Source organism: Pipistrellus hanaki (genome assembly GCF_964339955.1).
Source record: "Pipistrellus hanaki genome assembly, chromosome: 15".
NCBI lineage: Eukaryota > Metazoa > Chordata > Mammalia > Chiroptera > Vespertilionidae > Pipistrellus > Pipistrellus hanaki.
In genome coordinates, this window is record NC_140517.1 from 25,313,466 (window position 1) to 25,319,166 (window position 5,701).

Below are 5,701 nucleotides of genomic sequence, written 5' to 3' on the forward strand. Positions count from 1 at the left end.
ATGGTTGGGGGTGCCAGGCAGATGGCACTGCTGTGCCGCCAGGCTCTGTCCGAGGGATGGATTTCTGCAACTGTGGCGAGACGCTATTTAACACGTCAGAGACAGAAAGGGCCATCTGAAAAGGCTAAAACGATATGTTTTGGCCCCGTCTCTAACCTTTGGCATGGCGCCCAGCTTCCGACAGCCTCTGAGCTGTTCTGGGGGAGGAACCTCGTGCTGAAGAAAAGCACATTCAGTGTCCTTCTCGCTCTTTCACTTCAGCATCCACAGACGCTGAGCCCCACGATCTCCCTGCCTCGGAGCGGGGCATCCCCGGACACCCAGGTGGCCCAGCCTGGCCATTCTTCCCCATAAGCCACCACGAGGCAAACGTGTTCCGAGAAAGATTTTTTTTTTCTGCCTCTAAAACACTCATGGCTCCTTGTGAGAAAACACTCCCACAGTGACTTGAGAAATCATCTCAGTTGAGGCTTTTTATTGGAAGGGATCTTATCCCCCAGTGACCAGCTTGTAGGAAACAGACATGTTCTGTGACTCACGGAATGTGACCCGGCTCGATGACTCGGCTGTTGGAGAACAAGGCGCTACAGATGGCATTTAAAATTCTACTTAGAGCCCAGGCTGGACCAACCAGGGAATGTATAAATAAGTGGAGCAACAAAATCCACATTTCTCTCTCTCCCTTCCTCTCTCTCAAATCAATAAAGTTAATATACAATACATATATATATATATATATATATATATATATATAATTTTATTTTAATATATATATATAATTTTATTTTAATATATATATAATTTTATTTTAATATATATATATATATATATATATATATATATATATATATATATTAAAATAAAATTCTACTTAGAATCTTGGAATCTGAATAGGATGCAGAGCATGGTTTATGTGGGGAATAGAAGGCCCACCATATTGTTTAAAAAGCAGTTAGTTGAATCTGTTGAAAAATCAGTAGTTGGTGGTTATTTAGAAGAACAACGGCTGGCTTGCTTGCTTTCTCTTAGCTTCCTTTGGAAGATGAGTGCTGTGTGTGACATAAGTACACGCAGTGATTTGAAGTTCTAGGCGACATGGCCTTGTCGGGCCACCGGGAATCTGGTCACTGTGTGACTCTGGGTCTCAGTTTCTCCATTTGTAACGGAGAATTTAGCCACGCCATCCTTCTAGTGCTACTGTTTATTAAGAAGAAAGTCAAACAAAACCGGTTTGGCTCAGTGGATAGAGCGTTGGCCTTCAGACTGAAAGGTCCCAGGTTCAATTCCGGTCAAGGGCATGTACCTTGGTTGTGGGCACATCCCCAGTAGGGAGTGTGCAGGAGGCAGCTGATCCATGTTTCTCTCTCATCGATGTTTCTAATTCTCTATCCCTCTCCCTTCCTCCTTGTAAAAACTCAATAAAATGTGAAGAAGAAGAAGAAGAAGAAGAAGAAGAAGAAGAAGAAGAAGAAGAAGAAGAAGAAGAAGAAGAAGAAGAAGAAGAAAGTCATGCCAAAACCAGTTTGGCTCAGTGGATAGAGCTCCAGCCTGCAGACTGAAAGGTCCCAGGTTCAGTTCCGGTCAAGGGCACGCACCTTGGTTGTGGTCACATCTGCAGTAGGGGGTGTGCAGGAGGCAGCTGATCGATAATTCTCTCTCATTGATGTTTCTAACTCTATTCCTCTCCCTTCCTCTCTGCAAAAAAAAAAAAAAAAAAAATCAATAAAATATATATATATAAAAAAAAGAAGAAAGTCAACGTCAGAAGGGGCAGAGACTTGTTCTCTGATTGCTTAGCACAGCACTGGCCCATAGAACATCCCTGGACGGCGGAACTGTTCCACGGGTGGCAGGTGCGTGCTCCCCCAGACAGCGGTCACCAGCCACGTGTGGCACCAAGGATCTGAAATGTGGTGAGAACATGGGAGGAACTGAGTTTTAAATCTGATCTCATTTTACTTCATTTCAATTTCAGCTGCCACTTGTGGCTGGTGGCCGTGGCCTCGGCGGCAGGGCCGGCTGAGGGGAAACGTCCCTAAACTGGTGATCAGGGCAGGTCAGTGTCCCCTCCGGGCCTCACTTTCCTCCTCAGAGTAAAAGAAGGCGTTTGGATCGATTAGAGCTTCTTAAAATTCTCCAATGAAGTCAATAGTCCAGTTGGGTCCAATTAGGAAAACAAGCTGCAGTAGGTATTTCAAAGGAAAGGGACTGGATGGAGGGAATTCGGTGTTTAAAAATCTTTAGAAAACCTGCAGGGGGGAGTCAGGAGAGGCTGTCCGTATTCAGCTTTCGGGTTTGCCACCCCATAGATAATCTAAAGACTGGATGGATTAGTGCCATTGCCCAGAGGTCAGAAAATGGCGGAAAACCATGGCCGACAGGGCTGCCCTGTGGTCCCGAGCTGGGTGGCTGGGTGGCACCATGGCAGTGACCACAGAGGCCTACCTTTGCCAATGCACATCCTCCATGGCTGCCAGAGAAACAAGAGTGGCTTCTGCCTTCCCAACCGTGTGTGACAGCTTCTCCCCATGCCATGTATGCAGGATGCTGGAGGCCAGGGGCTGGGGATGCAGTTCTGTCTGCTGGCCTGTGATACAAAAGGCGGAAGTAAATGTGGTCGGCCCCACACAATACCCAGCCCGCACTTCCAGCACCACGGGAGGGTGAGCAAGGGCCCCCTCCACACACTCCGAAGTCGGAGGGAGTGAGTGCAGTGTGGTGTGGTCCCACCTCGAGGATGAGGCCAACATCTGCTGCTTTGCCTGCTCATGATCAGGTTAACTGTCTCTTAATAACACAGCACCAGGAACATCCCTGGCACCTCCCCTCCCCCACGCTCAGTCCATTCGGTTTGGGTGGGAGTACTGTGCTCCCGGGTCCAGGGTGGCCTGGGGATCCAGGCTGGCCAACCACATCCTCCTCCAGCCACAGACCTGGGGTCGGTCAGGGTCAGATACAGCATCCACATCAATCAAAGAGGCACAGTGGTCATGAGCCATTGGGAAAGGAATGTGTCTGTTAGCCTGGGAGCTCAGGGAGACAGGATGCAAGGCTGGTGCGCAGGCAGCCATCCTGCCTCCATGAGGGCACTTTCTGCCTCAGAGAAGAGCAGACAGAGAGGAAAGCAGAGTTAAAAGACGGTGCTATGATCTGAATGTTGTCTCCCCACCTCTCCCACCCAATCATTTGTTGAAATCCTAACCCCACCTCAATGCAGTGACATTAAGAGGTGAGGCCTCGGGGAGGTGATTAGAGCATGAGGACGAAGCCCCCATGGGTGGGATTAGTGCCCTTATGAAACAGCCCAGAGAAATTCCTGGCCCCTCCCACCTTGTGAGGCCACGGTAAGAAGGTGACCATCTGCAACCAGGAAGTGTCCTATCAGAACTGGCATAATCATTTTTCATAACTTGAAAGCAAAGTAGCACATAGGTTATCAACTCTGATAATATCTTGTGCACTTCTTTACTTAAATTAGACTCAAGCATTGAGAGAGGGTATCCGGAATGTTCTTTTTGCTCTTTCCAGAGTGAAGAGAATGCAAATATTTACCGTGCCATATTGTTAGCAGAGAGGGAAACTGCATCCAGGAGAATAATAACAAAATAAACTTTCCCAACGGTTTACAAAGTACTAGCAACTGAGTTCTTAAAAAATATGTTGGCGGTTTATTTAAAGAACTCTTTTTTTCCTTCCCCAGAAAAATTCACATATATTTGTGAAAAATGCAAGCATTGCCCTGGCCGCTGTGGCTCAGTTGGTTGGAGTGTTGTCCTGTACACTGAAAGGTTTCGAGTTTGAGTCCCAGTCAGGGCACGTACTTAGGTTATGGGTTCGATTCCCAGTTAGAGCACCTGTAGAGAACAACCAATTGATATTCTCTCTCATCTCTCTCTTTCTCTCTTTCTGTCTCCCCCTCTCTTTCTTCCCCTCTCTCTAAAATCAGTAAACATATCTTCGGGTGAGGATTTAAAAAATGCAAGCATCACAGATGTACAGCAGATTTTACTTTTTACATTTTTTATTCAGCCCTGACTGGGTAGCTTAGTTGGTTGAGCATCATCCTGCTGAGCCAAGGTTATGGGTTTGATCTCCGGTCAGGGCACATATAAGAATCAACCAATGAATGCACAAATAAGTGGAGCAACAAACTGATCTCTCTTTCTCTCTCTCTCTCTCTCTCTCTCTCTCTCTCTCTCTCTCTCTCTCTCTCTCTCTCTCTTTTTCTCTGCCTCCCTCTCTCTCCCCCTTCCTTTCCTCTCAAATCAATTTTTAAAAAAAATTATTTAACTCTCTGGCATTTTAAACTGTAATTTTACAGTAATTATTTTTGTCCACTTACATTTTGTTTGCACATGTTTTTCACTAAACAAGTGACATACAGTTATTTTTTTAAAACCCAAACAGCATTAGAGGTATGATGTAGGGGTGTCATTCACACTCTTGGAGAACCACATCAGAGACTGTGACACATGGTTGCATGTCCACCCAACCATCTATTATTTTTATTGCTTTTTTAGTAACAGTGGGGATGAACGTTACAGCCTGTTTTGCTACTTCCTTCTCACCTGATGCTAGACTCTGGGCATTCCCTCTGCGCCCACACACCCGGCTCTCCCTCTGTCATGGCGGGTGCTTCCTGCTCAGTTGTGTTTACCTAACCAGGCCTCTGCTACTCGCTTCTAAAGATTTGCTAGGACAAGTGGCGCTCCAGCGAAAACCCGTGTAGTCATTTTTGGCGTGCCAATAAGCGTGTTTCTCAGGATACATTTCTTGAAGGAGAACTTGAAGTCAAAAGGTAAGTATCTATAAAATACTTCACTGGATGTAACCACGGTGCCTTTCACAGAACTGTTCCAACCAATTGGCTCCCCCAAATGGATTTCCTAATTCCCTACCCTCTACCACATGACACTTTTACAGGTACCTGGTCTCATCGTTTATTAATATTTTAAAAGCAGAATTCGAGGCTAGTTAACTGTAGGTGCTATTGTCCTTATTAAACAAATGTAGCAACGCCCTTCTTAGGAGCGACTCCTAGCTCAGCGCTGGCTGTGACATGTATTACACTGAAGGTCCCTGGATCACACCATTCACCTCCATCGTGGGACCAGAGTGTGACACGGACGTACGTGCTTTGGCCTTGACATGCCTGCCATGCTGACCTTGACCTCTCCTGTTGGTCATCCATCGAGAACCCCTTTTTCCATTTAATTCTTGGGACCAACCCGGTCTCATTTGAAAGTAACGAAGCAATAAGAGCCTGGACAAGCACCTTCTTTTCCTGGACGTGAGAAGAGCACGGAGAGGTTGAAGGGTAAGCTTTGTTTTCTCCCCAGGTGTTCCAAAATTGCTGAGTTTTCCAAAGTCTGCGATCAGGAAGAGCTAAGCTGCGAGAAGTGCAGAGGGAAAGAAGTGTGTCTGAGAGCGAATGGTGCGGGGAGGCTAAAGGGCCATCTCACTGTCCTTGCTCTGCACTCCCCGCCCCCCAGCGCCCCAAGGAGCCAGGTGTGCACATCTGGGCCGCACCGGGAGGGGCCATCGCCCACAGTGCCCGGGTGCTGAGCCTGTCTTCAGGACTAGAGCCTCCCTTTCTCTCGGCTGCTTTCCCTCCTTCCTCATTTTCTTCCTTTCCTCTCTCCACCCCTCCTTCTCGCTCCCTCCCCTTCTCCCCCACCCCCAGCTTTAAAAAAAAAAAAAT